Consider the following 16,463-nt stretch of genomic DNA (forward strand, 5'->3'; position numbering starts at 1 on the left):
CACAGCGCTGGTGGCCCAGGAGTGCTCTATGCCCTTTTGCCCCCAGTGCGAGTGGATCCCCATCCCCCACACAACTTGGGGTGGGCTCAGGGTGATGGCATCCAGGCCTGGAGAGCTCCAGGGAAGCAGGTTCTTCCCCCACTCCCCACATCTCTCTCAGATCCTGGTAGTGTGGTCTGGAGAGGGTCTGCAAGAAGGAATGGGCACAAACTAAAGAAAATGTTCTTTCACTAAGACATAAAGGCCTTCTCCAGTGTAGAGACCTCCACAAAGCCCACATCCCTGGACTGGGATAAGGTGGAGTCTTGGTGCGTTCTACTTCCCTGGAGCCCCCCAGGAGGGAGGTGGGAGGGAGAAGGCACCTGGAAGCCAGGAGCCCCGCAGAGCCACGTGGGTGCGGGGGGTCCCAGGCAGAGTGACTTCTGGCAGGTGCCTTTTCCTCTCTGAGCTTCAGTTTCCTCCTAAAAGGGCATACGATCAAATGACTTCTACATTTTCCCCCTACTTCAAAATTATGACTAAAAGTTAAGGTAACAGTTCTAAGTGAAATGGTGTTATGTTTCAGATTTCAGCCAAATTTCAAAAACAGACTTTTAGCTAATGCTACATACATGTATTGAGCTTCTGTATGGGAGAGACTGTGCTGGGACTTGGGAGAAAAGGGTGAATAACACTATTCTAACCCACAAGAACTTACAGTTTAGGGTCTGGCATATTTGCAAACATTATAATATAGTCTTAGAAAAGCTAAAATAGAGAGATACAGATGACATGGGCACTTACATCTGGGGAGGGAGTCCAGAGAAGGAGTCTGAGCTGGGCATGGAGTTAACGGTCTTTCCTGAACTTTGTGAATCCCTCAATTCTACTGTATTGTTCTTCAGAGATAAGGGACCCCCCTCCATCCCTTTGGAGGGGCAAAGGCTATTTCCCTGCTTCATTCCCCCACCTACCTATAATTGCCCCCCCCCACCCCCTGCTAAAAAAAATGAGTGGCCTAAAACAACAAGCATTTCATTTCCCATCATTCTGCAGTCTGGATGAGGCTCAGCTGGGATGCTGAGATGACTGGCCTTCTCTTTTACTTCTCTCTTTTCACACGGTCTCCTTACATGGCTTCTTCATGTGGTCTTTCCAGCAGAGTAGTCAGGCTTCTTACACAGCAGCTCAGGGTGGCCGTGAGCTGGCAATTCAAGATGCATCCCCCTGTGTGCAGTGCTCATCAACACTTTGCTCACTCAAGTTCCACCGGTCAGAGCAAGACACCTGGCCGAGGCTTGAATTAATGTGGGAAGGGACTACGCCAAGTGTCTGTTCAGGTCCCTTGCCCATTTTGAGATGGGGTAGTTTGTTTTTTCACTAGTGAATTTTAGGAGTCTTTAAATACATTTTGGGTACAGGTTCTTCGCAGATACATGTGTTGTGAATATTTTCTTCCAATCTGTGGCTTGCCTATTAATTTTCTTAACGTTGTCTTGCCATGAGCAGAAGCTTTTTTTTTTAAGATTTTATTTATTTATTTTTAGAGAGGGAGGGGAGGGAGAGAGAGAGAGAGAGAGAAACATCAATGTGGGGTTTCTGGGGGCTGTGGCCTGCAACCCAGGCATGTGCCCTGACTGGGAATCGAACCTGCGACACTTTGGTTTGCAGCCCGCGCTCAATCCACTGGGCTACGCCAGCCAGGGTGAGCAGAAGCTTTTAATTTGATGAGTTTAATTTACCAGTTTGTCTTGCATGATTTTTACATTCTGTGAACTGAAACTCCTTTGACTACCCCAAGTCTTAGAGATACTGTCCTCTAAAACTTTTATCATGAAAAGTTTTATTTATTAAAAGTTTAAGCTTTTCCATTTAGGTCTCTGGCTCATTTCAAATTCATTTTTGCGTATAATGTTGAGGTACGGATTCAGCTGCTGCTGCTTCTTTTTTTTGTTTTGTTTTGTTTTTCTCATGGGACTACCCGATTATTCTAGCAGTGACTGTTGAAAAGATTTTCAAAACTTCCAGCCAAGATGGAGGCGTAGGTAGACACACTGTGCCTCCTCACACAACAGAAAGGACAACAATTTAAAAATGAAAAGCAACCACAACTGACAGAAAATCGAACTATATGGAAGTCCAACAGCCAAGGAGTGAAAGAAACACACTCATCCAGACCTGTAGGAGGGGCAGGGATGGGCACATGGATAGGACTTGCAGTAAGGCGGTGGCTGCAGGACCAGGGCGGGCAAGGCAGCAGCTGGCAGACCCAGCGCTGGATTGTGGAGCGGGGCACGCAAGGCTGCAGCTGGCCGGCAGGACTGGGCAGTGGCTGGTGGAGTGGGCGGTCCCACATTCGTGCGCAGATAAACTGGGAGGAACAATTGGGGACCGAGACAGTCTCGCAACCCAGGGCCCCAGCTCGGGGAAATAAAGCCTCAAAATACTGATTGAAAACATCTGTGGGAGTGGAGGTGCCGGGAGAGACTCCCAGCCTCACAGGAGAGTTTGTTGGAGAGACCCACAGGGTCCAAGAACATACACAAGCCCACTTACACAGGAATCAGCACCAGAAGGGCCCAATTTGCTTGTGGGAAGTGGAGGAAGTGACTGGAAGCTGGCAGAGAGTGGAGCAAGTGTCATTGTTCCCTCTGGGACCCCTTCCCCACATACAGCATCACAAAGCAGTGATGTGGTTTGCCCACCATGGTGAACACCTAAGGCTCTGCCCCTCACTATGTAACAGGTGCATCAAGACAAAAAAAAAAAAAAAAGATCAAAGCTCCAGAAATAATACAACTAAGCATTGAAGAGATAGCCAACCTATCAGATGCACAGTTCAAAACACTGGTGATCAGGATATTCACAGAACTGGTTGAATTTGGTTGCAAATCAGATGAAAAAGCAAAGGCTACACTAAGTGAAATAAAGGAAAATGTAAAGGAAACCAATAATGATGGGAAGGAAACTGGGACTCAGATCAACAGTGTGGACCAGAAGGAAGAAAGAAACATCCAATCAGAAAAGAATGAAGAAACAAGAATTCAAAAAAAGGAGGAGAGGCTTAGGAACCTCCAGGACATCTTTAAACATTCCAACATCTGAATTATAGGGGTACCAGAAGGAGAAGAGAAAGAGCAAGAAATCAAAAACCTATTTGAACAAATAATGAAGGAGAATTTTCCCATTCTGGCAAAGGGAAGAGATTTCTAGGAAGTCCAGGAAGCTCAGAGGGTCCCAAAGAAGTTGGATCCAAGGAGGAACACACCAAGGTACATCATAATTACATTAGCCAAGATTAAAATGCATTGTGTCTTCATCCCCAAAGGTTCTGATCCATAGAAACTGTCATCATCTCATACCGCGTTCTTGCATCGGGCAGGGTTTCCTGTGAGCCATCTTGTAAGCGACTGGCCAACTTTACATCTATTAGTGGGTGTCTTTGTTGAGACACTGATACCTGGTTTAATTACTAGAGGCCAAGGCATCTGGCTTACCTCCGACACATGGCACAAACCATGTGCAGCCAGATTGGCCTGGCCTGGCTCTCCCTCAGAAAGGAGCTCTTTTCACTCTTCCGCCCTCCCGTAATGGCATCGCGCACCCTGCCACCAAGTGAAAAGCTGCACATTGAACCCTGCTTTCTTCCTCTTCCCCCAATGTGACTTTTTGAGCACCAGAGGCAATATTTAACATCAAGGATAGAGCCTGACAATTCTCAGAAACACCCTCTCCCTCCCATCCTGTCGCTGCTTTTGTTAAAACACTACCAGCTCTCCCTCAGAGAGTCTCCGCAGCCTCCTCACTCACTGCTGTCGGCACACTTGTCCCCTTCATTCCCATTTCTAAATCATCACCGCCAAAATCGTTGTTCAGAAGTACTCATTCGGTTTTATTTTGTTTCTCGCTTATGAGCCTTCAGTGTGTCCACACTATTTGTAGAATAAAACCCATGCTCTTATGCAGTGGACGACCTAGCCCAGCTGAGCACCAGTCTCCAGGCTCATTTCCAGCTCAGCGCAGACCCCGCCATCCCTGCCGTTAGCTCTCCACCTGTACCCCGCCCCCAACAGCAGGAGGCAGCATGCAGTGTTTCAGTGACAGCTCTGGAACAATCCCCCTGGAGCTCACACCCTTGCTCCACCATCTGTTAGCCTGGTGACTTCGGGCAAGTCACTGAGCTTCTCGGTGCATCAGCTCCTCAACTGTAAGATGAGAACAGTGATTATAGGGGCCTCAGGGGTGAGGATTAAATGCAGTAATGCACATCAAGAACTTACACTAGTGCCTGGCACAAAACAGGGACTCAATAAATACGAGTTTCCATACTATCGCATTTCACACTCGCTTCCTTTCCTCATCTGACAAATGCCTGTCACAACCTTCGGGACTTGGCTCTGTGGCCGCTCCTCGGTGAAGCGTTCCTCAAAAAGCTAGTCCTCCTTGGTACTCCTGGAACTTGCTTACACACCCATCTCCCCACTGCTGCTCCGGATAGTCCTCTGTGCCTGCCACTTCGCTCACTGCACAGAAGACACCCAGGAACTATTCAAAGGTGTGACTCGCTAGATTGCATGGGGGCAACATCAACATTTAGAATCACCTGCCTGGGTCATCTAAAGGTACCGATCAGCTTGCTGAGCATCGTCTTCTCTGACTCTCACATTTCAACTGTTCCTACTCGCTTGCCCTTGGAAGGGTGAACAATGTCCTTTCCAGAGTTCAGGGGCTTGCTTCTTCCTCCTCTGCCTGTCAGCTTTCATCCAATTCTGAATGTTAATCGTGTTTGTTATCAATGCTTCCCAGATTCTTCATTACCTCTCCAGCTTGGGTTTCTGTTTACCTGCCGAGACTAAACCTCGGTCATTCAGCTCTCCTTCCTTATTAGTGTTCGCACATGCAGAATCAGAAAGGTTTCCTGTCCAAGAAGGCCTGTCACCCTGTCTCCAGTTGCTACACAGTCAATGCTTAAGTAATTACAAGTCTCCAATAACCAGTAATCTGGGTATCTCATATCATTGCTTAATAAGCCTGGGTTCTTTGCTAAGAAAATGAATGGCAGGCAGACTATGGGATTTCCTTTTTTATTTTTATTTTTAAATCTTGAAATACGGAGCCACTTCAGTCCAGAAAGACAGAAGCCACATTCAGCTGGGTGTTGTTGTTTTTTTTTTTAATCAGTAGTTGTCAAAGTTTAGCAAAGTTTAGGAGTTCGTTGAGATGCAGATTCCTGGGTCTGTTGCTAAACATTTCCGTGCAGTAGTCTGGGGTGGGTCGATGTTTCTGCCTTCTTGACAAGGTGTGCAGTTTCCCAGGGCCGCCCTAACAAATGACCCCAAGTGTGGTGTCAGACAACAGAAACTTTTCTCTCACAGTTCTGGAGGCCAGAAGTCTGAAATCAAGGTGTCAGCAGGGCAACCTGCCCCTCTCCCCACCCTGAAGGTTCTAGAGGAAGATCTTCCCTCGCCTCTCCCAGCTCCTGGTGGCTGCAGGCATTCCTTGGCCTGTGGCCGCATCACTTCAAGCTCTGCTGCCACCTTCACGTGGCCTTTGCCTCTCTGCCTGTGGGTCTCGAGCCCCCCTCTGCTTCCTCTCGTAAGGACACTAGTCCTTAGGCTTAGCACCCCTTTGGAGGTCCTTCATTTCACCTGCAAACGTCCTCTGTCCAAATGAGGTCACATTCACCAGGTCTAAGGGTTAAGATTGGGACATATCTTTTTTGGGGGGAACAAAATTTAACCCATTAGTGAGGTTATTCTGCTTTATGGGATTCTGAGGCCATCTGTAAAAAAAGAAAAAAAAAAAAGTGCTGCCCTAGATTCTAGATCAGTTTTAGAACTTATCTTGATACTAGGTTTCGTGATAGCTCCAAGGTTCTACGCTAGGATACTAGTAAGTTAAAAATATAAGAAAGAAAAAGGAGAAGGAGCTCCGCCCCCAGCAGCAGCACACCCCTTCCTCCTCACCTGGCTGTGGGGGGGGGGCGGGGGGAAGCAGGAGGGCTGGCTCTATTCCTCCGCTCTCATTGTGCAACCCCCCCCACCCCTGCCCAACCGGCTCCACCGCCTCCTGAATGCCTAATCTTTTCCTTTCCAGCCACCACAATAAGACTCTGACTGTAAAATCTAAGTAAGTTCTAGGCTCAGACATTGCCTCTTCATCAAATGCTCTGAGCCGACTGCTTGAAACATACACATTAAATGCATGAATGAATGAATGAACGCACAAAAAGATAGAAGTATCTCCTCTTCTTTCCACTCACGTAGGAGTTTGTTGAATGTTGAATCTTGAAAAAAAAGAAAAAAAAAGAAAATCCACCCCTCCTCCCTCTAATCTCTTCCAGGTTTTCTCCTCCCTATCTTATCAGTGTAATTTTACCATCGAGATAAGACTCCTCCTCTTTCTCTTCCTGTGTGTGAGTCACCTTCCCCATCCTGACTCAAATCAAAGAAATCTCTGAAACCAGGGATCTGCAATAATACCTGCCTTTTCTGCAAAAGTATGGGGGGCCTAATCTCATGGCTGCCACCTGCCTCGTCTCCTTGACCACGCGGTCCTTTCCTGAACACCTAATCCTCTAACTGCAGGTTAAACCTCTTTTAGATGATGCCCCCTCCTTGGACACTTTTACCCTTTTCTCAGTCCTCAAGCCCTTCTTCTCCAAGCAGTTCAGGTCCTAGAACCTCTCCAGAATCGGGCCATCGTCCCAAAGGTCTGCCTCCCCCTTCTAACCCCATTCTCAGATATCGTCCCAAGAGCAAAATGTGGCCACACGTACGTCTTCGCTGGCGTCCACCTCGCCCATCCTCACACCCCCACCATCCACTCTCCCCTCCGTGAATCCACTCCACACGAAGTTGTGGACGAAGCGCGCACACTCTTTGGTGGGCGGGGCCACAGAGTGGGCTCCGAAAGGGTCTGCGCTGCCCACAGACTTCCTATGGGTTTAGAAGCCAGTTTAGGGGCGGTTACTCTGGGGAGCAGGGGCTGAGAAATGTTCAACAACTGGCTTTCCAAAAAAAAAAAAAAAAAGAAAAGAAAGTCATGATTTGTAGTATTGACTGATTTCCCTGGTGTAAATACTCCTCCTATCTTGGCCAGTTTCGAGCTACTACTGTGATGTCACAAGACAGAATTGGGAAAAGCTTTGCTGTAGCAAAACGTGTGGGGTTTCCACGAGACGGAGACGATACATGTAAATAATGTCGAGAGCATAAATACTAGTGAAACACAGTTGAATATTATTAGGAAGTGGGAGGTTTTGAATATGTATTACCTTTTTCTGTGTGCCAAATGGCCTTCCCAGCACCTTGCTCACAGGTGAATTTGAAAGCCCCAGAGGCGGCTGTCCCCTGAGAATACAGGATTAAAATGATGTCATGCGACCAACGACACTTGGGATTTCCACCACCCTTGAACCTTCCTAGTCTAGTCTGTATTGATTTAGCTTCTCAGCAAATATTTGGTGAGCTGTGTCCTCGGCACATTCTCTTTTCTGCCACTTCTGTTGAGGGATAATTGGCATATAATAAACTACTTACATGTGTAAATATACAGTCTGATAAGTTCTCACCTCTGCACACACTTACAAAACCACCGCAATCAAGCTAACGAGCACAGCCACTGCCCTTCCGATTTCCTCAGGCCCCTCCTAGCCCCTCCCCCTCCCCCTCCCCATCTCCCGGCCACCCTGGTCTGCTATCTGTTACTATACTTTTGCTTGCATTTTCTGGTTCTTGCCTTTGCTTTTAATATAACTTATTTACTTGGAAGTTTATAGAGACTTATTTTTCATAGTGGCTGTGTTTAACAACCAGCTCGTAAACTCCTGCAAATTTGACCACCATCATGGGCAAGCTGCCAGGGGTCAGCTTCAGCATGACGTGGGGGTGGGTAAGTGAACGGAACAAGATGTGAGCAGGAGACTCTGGGCCTGGAGTCATGTTTTGCTTCTTGACCTGGATGCTGGTTAAATAGAGATCTCTATATTGTTAAAATGTACTGAGCTGAACACTTAAAATATGCAGACTTTTCTGAATATACATTTTACTTCAAAAAAAATTTACCCTCGAAAGGCACTAGGATTAAAAAAGGGAAGAGGTGTTGGATCACTTTTCTTTGTTATTTAAAATCCTTGGCTTTCTGCGGCATAGCAGCTGAGATCGAAGCTCTGACCACAGCGTTCCAGCCCCGAGTCCAAGGTGCAAGGTGGCTGCTCCCTCTGCTGCCGCTGTGTCTGCACCCCCGAGAGCAAGGTCAGGAAAAGGCACAGCGATCTTTTCCTGGAAGCGCATGATCCAGAAGTGCCACTCATCATTTCAGCTCACATCCCCGCACGGCAATGATTTCATTTCCATAGACGTTTATTTCTCTCTCACGTCACAGGCTGAGGGTAAGCAGTCCAAGGGCCTCCACAGCGACAGGAAGTACATTTTGTGTCATCCCACCCTCCCCCAGAGTTTGCCATCTTCTCCTTGGAGGAAGGTAGCTCACCGCTGTGTGGGTCCACATGCCTGCCAATGGAACTATGGGGAAGGAGGAGGAAGGGATAATCCTTTTCTTCTTAAGGGCACAGACTAGAAATTATTCATGACACTTGTGCTCATATCCTATTGGGCAGATTTGGTCACATGGCCAAAACTAGCTGCAAGAGAAGCTGGGAAATGTGCCCAGCTAAACCCGAGCAATTCCATTTGTAGAGGAAAAAAAATAAATGGTTTCTGGTAGAAAATAACCCTCTCTGTCATAGGAAGCCAGTGTAGGGACCTGTGCAACGGAACGACACACTTTGACTAATTTTTCAGAAGTCATTACGGACGCTAGAGGAAACAACTCTGGAGGGCATGCGTACAATTGGAAACAGAGAGACAAGATGGGAGATAAAGGTAGCTTGGTCTAGAGTGGTAGCAGCTGAGATGGTGAAAGTGGTCTGACTCAAGATATATTTTGAAATCTACTTTCAAAAACTCCCAGCAGGATTTTCTGAGGGGTTGGATGTGAAGTGTGACAAAGAAAGAGGAGATGAGGAGCTTTGGATGAATGGCTCCTTCACATCATTCAGGATTTAGCTCAAACACTGACGTTGTCTTTGACCCACTGTGTTGTGGCAGCCACGCGGGCACGTCATCCTGGTGTTTCTTTCTAAAATGTATGTATCTGAAATAATCTTGTTTAGTTCTCTGTCTGCTAAATTATTTTCTGCCTCCTCACACTAAAATACATGCTCCATGGGGTAGAAGCTTTCTCTGCCCTCTTCATTACTCTGCTGTTGGCATCTGGAACAATGCCTGGCACACAGTGACATTAAGAGTGCTATACATGGAACCTAATCAACAAAACAAACAAGCAAGCAAAATATAACCAGAGACACTGAAATAAAGAACAAACTGAGAGTAACCAGAGGGGTGAGGGTGGATAACGGGGGAAAGAAGAGGTAGGATCATCAAGGAATATGTATAAAGGACCCCTGGGCAAAGCCGAAAGGGGGTAGGATTGAGGGTGGGAGGTGGGGGTGGGTGGGAAGAAGGAGCATGGCGGGGAAGAAATCCAGACAACTGTAGTTGAACAACAGTAAAAAATAAATTATTTTTTACAAAAAAATAAAGTGAAATAAAATAAGATAAAAATGATTGTTTGAGTAGAAAAACTGGTAATCAACATTTGTTTAATATATGTTGAATGGATGAATAAGTTAAGATAGATAGTTGGTGTTTCTTAAGATGATAACAGAGCAAAAAGAAAACTTAAATGATATAAGAAGAAAATTGCATGATGAAATCAGAAATCTACCACTGAAGGGTTTATAGTGCTCTGTTAAAATGATTAAATATTGGCTGATGCTGTCACACAACCTTTGTGAAGCTGTTATTCTAAGGTGTCCTAGCAGAAAGAGTCGAGTTTTAAGAGAAGAAACAATCAGGATGATATCAAACTTCCCGTCAGCCCAAGAGACAATGACAACAACAAGACAATGACAACCACCACAAGAAACAATGTGAGAGACTTCGGGGAAACGGGGCATTCTGGAAACAACCCTGCTGCCATTCCAATATGAAGGACTCTAGGAATATGAGACTGTCATCTGCATGTCCTTCTGAAATAAAAAGACAGCATCAGGGCCACTGAACATAATTAGAATAAAATATTTATGAAAGTAGTCATGTTGAAGGCATAGAAGGCTTATTGGTGAGCACTGAAATATGTTAAACAAAATTAAAATAAAATTTTGTGGTTATAAAACAATGTAAATATTACAATTCTTGAAAGAAGAGCTACACAATGTAAAATAATAATATTCATTTGGCAGCTTTAACAGATAGGAAAGTAACAGTGGTTTCAACAAGACAGAAATTTATTTCTCCCTCTCTCAATAGTCGGTTGCCACCGATCCAAGGCTAGCCTGGGCGCCATGGCATCGCGAACCCAGGGCTTCTCTTTCGTTCTCCCCATTCCTCTACAGGGTGGCCCTCACTGGCCTGGCAATGGCTCGCCTCATGTGCACTGGGCCCACCGCCCAGCAGCCAGAGAGGTCAGAAGAGAGAAGAGGAGCAGGTGTTGCATTCATCTCTTCCACTCTCATCCAGTTAGTTGACTGCCTAGCTGCAAGAGAAGCTGGGAAGTATCTCTAGGTGAGTGGTACGTGTTTACCTAAAACTTACTTCATTAGGGAAGAGAGAAAAGAGGTGTGGGAAGACGGGAGAAACCATCAGTCTTTGCTGTACTATTGCAGGGGTTGTCGTGAGGATGAAATGAAATGTCAGGACACATGCTTAATAATACTTAGACTTGCCACACAGTAAGTATTGAGTAATTCTTAGATATTATTTTCTAATGAAAAAAATCTTATTTTTTCTAATAAACATGACATACGTTGGTTATAAAATATTCAAATACTTTCTGTACAAGACCACAAAAAATACAGGCCAGTCTGAACCCTGCCTTCAGAGTTAACCAGTGCTAATATTATGTGCGCATCTGACTGACGCAGACACCGGCCCTCAGTGTCCACAGTGTCCTGGATGAGACACGAGACAAATTCACACGGACTACCGAGTCCTGTGGAAAAAAAGGGATGGCACGGCTACTCTCTCAAGGGGAGAGCGCCCCGGTCCTTCCTTTGACAGGCTTTTATTGAGTTCATTTTGCACAAGAATACAGGTAAAGCTCATTAATCATTGTCAGGCAGTAAGAATCAAACATACAAAGAACCCTGAAGGCCTATTTTGAGTCAGGGTCAGATAGCTAAATAGCTATAAAACTTTGAGGAACAAACTCTCTTCTGGCTTGGACCCTTATCATTGAACTGAGAGCATTCTAAACAAAGCAGGTTTCACAGGATTTTTTGTATTCTTCCTTAGGTCTCATCGCCCTAGGGAACCTGCCCTTTCCAGCACTGGGCGGCACCCACCTCCAGCATTGTTTCAGGCTTAAGTCAGACAGGGGAAGTAAGGCAGCCAAGAGATTAGGAGTCTTCTTGCAGACAGAATGAGGACTCAGGCTTTGTCAAAGCCGAGGGGTGAAGGTCCATCACCCCCTTTTGCTGTAGCCCCCCAAGTCCTTCCCTGGGGCCTCCATGTGATCATGCCTGTCTTAGATCGTTCCCCCCTTAAGGAATCTTACCCATCATTGGCTAACCAACCAAGCACTGGGGGCCAGTTATGGAAAAAGGAGCAGAAGCAGCACTTCTGCCGGGGAGATGAGCTTTGTCTCCTTAGTGGCTTACGGTCCAAAGGTCACTCCCTCAGCCTTAGCCTTGAGGGGGTTACAGCTTCTGAAACCAGGCAGGGCAGTTGCCAACATCTGATAATTTACCAAATGTTTGAGTCCTAGTATGTAGTTAGTGTTGAAAATGTTTCAGCACAGAAAAAAATATGTATTCTCTATTTACAGGGTGGGTAAATTGTTGATATGTATATGTTATTTCAACTGTATTATGTTTTACATTTTCATGTTATGTTATTTGGTGCAAAAAGATTTATGGTAGTTATATTTCAGGTAGTTATACTTCTGCTTGATTTTGAATATCTGATGTTAACATCCTTCCTCCCTCCCTTCCTTCCTTGTTTCCTTCCTTCCTTTCTGCTTCCACTCTTCCTGGACATTCAAATGGATGCAAGAATTTGCCCCAGGCAAGTTCAGGACTTAAATGGGTTAACATTTTTTAAAGGGCTCATTTTCCCTCTTCCCTTCCCTCATAATAACCAAGGTGCAGTTTCCAGCCACCTGCTTTGGACCCACTAATCTTAGGTCCTGTGAGAACATGAGATCTTGTAAATAATCCATTCTCCGTTTGAGTCCACCTTCCCCGTATTGACGAAGACTGTGCCGACCTGTAGCAGCAACTTGAGAGGGTTTGAGTTGTCACCAGATTGCAAGGGAAGCTGCTGGTTCACGGCCACCGTGGGGTCCAAAGGGAGCCGAGGGGAACGTCACGCACGCCTCAGTGTCTGTGCACGTCGTGTGCTCCGTCTGCGGAGAAGCTGCCACTGCAGGCCTGCCGCCCCTGTTTGCCCACAGGCAAATCCGAGCTTCCCAAATTTAGTCTAATTCCTTCTGAATTTCTCGCAGTAAGTGGGAACCATGAGGAAAAAGTACATTCTTGCTTATTGTCACCTATTTTTTTCCTTAGGAAAAATAATAATGATGGTGCCAGGAACCACTTCAGGGTGCCTGTCGGGTGCTGAGCACTTTACCGACGACCTCTTGACTCTGATCCTTGCAGCGACCCCGCCCAGGACTGCAGCCACGGCCACAGCGCGGGGAAAGCTGCTGGAGCTCAGAAGGCGAGGTGACGGTCGGAGTTCCACAGGTAGCCTGGTCCTGCCAAGGAGGGAGCTGGGGGATCCATTCGCTCTGTTAGACTCCCAAACGCCTGCTGATACCCCGGCTCCAGGCGCTGGACTTCTGGCAGAAACAGGGAATTCTTGGTTCCTCTATGTTCTGCGTAACGTTGTTCTCTCCTTGAATGCTCCTCACTGGAGTGCAGTGAGAACAAACTCCACGGGCAGCCACGGCGACGCGAGTCTGAGGAGTGGGGCGGCTGGCACTTGCTTGATTTGTGGTTCAGCAAACAATTTCCTTACACAGACCCTCCGGGAGGGTTGATGGTATTAAGCCTATTGTTTTTTAGGGCGGTAATACTAAACTATCCCTCGGTGAGTTAACAAAGAACGCTGACACCAAATATTGCTCTCCATCCACTGCAAATGCCACACCAGGTTTTGCGGTTGTCTAGAGTACATTAGTCATTAGTTCTACAGAAAAACATTACACCTGATTCCAGAAATGATAACTGCATTTAGAGTGGTGAAATAGGTAACGTTTTATGAATTATTTAGATATCTTTTTTCTTACAACCAACGAAAACTCCAAATACGTGGCTTTGGAGAAGAGTTGTCTCCCGTGATTGCAGATGTGCTTCTCTCCGTGGGGGCCGTACTTGTAACGCGAGCTGTTTCCGTCCCCTGGGCCTGGGGCTGGTCGGGTGGGAGGAGGGAGTGGCTGGGAGCAAACGCACAGCTCAGAATTGGTGGTGCGTTATGCCCGCAGACCTGTCCGCAAATGCAGGCCCTTCCACAGACTCGCTGACTCACACTTCTGAGGAGTGCAGCCCCAGGCACACGCATTTTTACAAATCTCACGGTGACTCTGCCACGCATCCCCGGGAGGAACCTCTGGGTGGGAGCACCCTTTCCCGGGTGGCAGGCTGAGCAGCAAAGACGAAACAGTGTCCTGCAAACGCTGGCTTCCGCCGCAGACCGTTCTGCTCCCCTCCCCGTCCTCACTCCAGGGGAAATGAAAATAAAGGAATTGTACAATGAAATCAACAGCACTAGGTGTTCAAAGGTGGACGACCTGGATCTTCTTATTCTCAGAGAAACACACCTTCATTGTGTGTGTGTGTGAGCCCCTGATACGGGAGGGGTGTGACCGCCACCTGCATGCTGGGGGAGTGTTTTGGAGAAGAATACCAGTTTCTACTAACAAAGCCCAACAAAGAAACCAAAATACTTTCTTTTCATCCCGTTATAGGATGAGCAGATGGAAACACGGGGAATTTTGGGGTGCGTCTGCTTGGTTTTACATTTGGAGAAACTGAGTCCGAAGCGGGAAAGCGACTCCTCCTGCCGCTCAGCGTCTCCCTGCAGCACAAACGGGGCAGTTCAGCGGCCGGCCTAGGACCGCAACCCAAGCTCTCTGTTCGTTTTGGAACCGAGCCTTCCTGAAATTAGGAAGAATGCAGAAACAGCTGTTCAGCCATGTCCCGCAACGAGGCTCCATTCCTCGATAAAGAGCTAATGGTCTAGCCAAGAGGTGTTCAGAAAGAAAAAGGGGAAGAGACAGAGATTGGCCTGAAACATATTCTTTAGAAAAGCTGCCCATCTTCACAAAGGGCGACGTAACCAAAGCGACCTTTACATTTGCTTTCCTGTCATCAATGTGAATTGTTACGTGAGGGCAGATGTTTACGAGCAGACTTAGCTGCAGCTTCGTTGCATGTTGTTTTGCTGGAGGGATACTCAGAGGGACGTTCATCCAATCTCACTTTCTGTCCCTTCCTCAGCCTCTAACACACGCCCCCCGAAACAAAAACCTTGGGGAGAACTAGGATAAGAGTAAAGATCTGATTTCAAACAATCCATATTATATATCACTAATGTCTTGTTGGATGTTATGGGCTGGATTATATGCCCCTCCCTCCAACTTTATATTATAAAGTCCTGGCCCACCGTATCTCGGAATTTGACTGTATTTGCAAATAGGGTCTTAAAAGGTTATTTTAGTTAAAACAAGGTCATTAGGGTGGTCCCTAACCCATTATGAAAGGTGTCCTTACACAAAGAGGAAAGTAAGACCGACACACAGAGAGAAGACCATGTGAAAACTTAGAGAGAAGATGCACACCTACAAGCCAAGGAGAGAGGCCTTAGAAGAAACACACCTTGCCAACACCTTGATCTCCCACTGTCAGGCCTCAGAGGTCTGGGAAAACAAATTCCTGTTGTTTTAGCCACCCAGTGTTACCACCCAGTGGTGCTTTATTGTGGCAACCCTAGAAAACAAACACACAGGACCACTGTATGGGACTGTTTGCTTCTGTGGGCAAATAACAAAAAGCCCAAACCCAGCTCCAGTGACTGAAGTAACAAGCACGATGCATTCAGCTAAAACAACAGAAATGTCAAGAGGTAGTGTGGGCTGCAAGTCCAGTTTGATCTGGGTGTGACCTCCTCTGCCTCTTCTTGTTTATCAGGCGTGTGGTTGGCTTGGCTCCCCTGCAGGGCGGAAAGGCGGCATCCATGGTTACACATGCTTCTTCACCCCATCCAAGGAGAAAGAATGGCATCAGGTAACCATTGAAACAAGCCCAGGCTTCCTCTCACTGAACCACTCATTGTTACACTAACAATAATAATGACAAATGTTCATTGAGCACTAAATATGTGCCAGATACTCTTCTAAGTGCTTTTGCTGAATTAGCTCTTTTAATCCTCATGAAAAGACAATGAAACTACTCTGATTTGTTAGCTCAATTAAGGACGACCCCTGAAATGGAGGGGTGGTGATCCCCATCCCCCCCCATGTAAAACATAAGGTCACTCATTAGACGGTGTGCACAATAGATGTTAGAAAAACAACTACAGTATGAAGTACAGTCACATCAATGCAAAATTACAACTGCACCATGCTTCAGGTTTCCTTAATGAACTAGGTTAATACAGACAAAAAGCTACATGCATTCTGCTTTCGCTGTCCACAGAAATTAAATTATCATTTTCCTAAATGTCCTTTTGAATGTCACATTACTGTTTTTTCCTTGCAGGTACAGGTGCCAGCAGAAACCGAGCTGGGAAACTTGAAAGTTATTGGAAATTGGTTCCCAAACATGTGCCAGCAGAAACTGAGCTGGGAAACTTGGAAGTTATTGGAAATTGGTTGCCAAATATGTGACCATCTTCCTCCTGCAAGTTATAGTGGCCTCTTGGGTCAAACTCTGGGTCTCTCTGATTCTGCTGCTGTTCTGACAATGTTGGCGAGGTGTGGAAATGCCTAGGCTTGTTCTGGCTCATGCGGAGTTACTTTGTTGCAGTTGATTCACAAAGAGAAAGCAGCAATCAGAGACAGACATTTGGTGCCACCTGAGATCGTCTCACTCCTGTTCCCCGCCCCTCACCCCCCACCACACCCCCTACACGGGTACATGCCAGGGAGTTCCGTGTAAGGATGAAACACATTGATCTGATAGTTTCCGTTTCCCAAACTTGAATTCGATTAGAATTTTATCATGAATCACAAAAAAATGGAAGTGCCGCATTTTGATCTATGGCATTTCTAGTATCCAGTATTAATCTTATAGGGCTTCATTGGCTTGAAATAAATAATGGACTACTTACTACCTAAACGCTAAAAATTTAAATGCCACCTTGGTACAAATTAGCACCAATTTCTTTGGAGAACAATTTACAATGTTTTATCATAAGTTA

Source organism: Phyllostomus hastatus, unplaced genomic scaffold (genome assembly GCF_019186645.2).
Source record: "Phyllostomus hastatus isolate PE091 unplaced genomic scaffold, TTU_PhHast_1.1 phas_contig_210, whole genome shotgun sequence".
NCBI classification, from domain to species: Eukaryota; Metazoa; Chordata; class Mammalia; order Chiroptera; family Phyllostomidae; genus Phyllostomus; species Phyllostomus hastatus.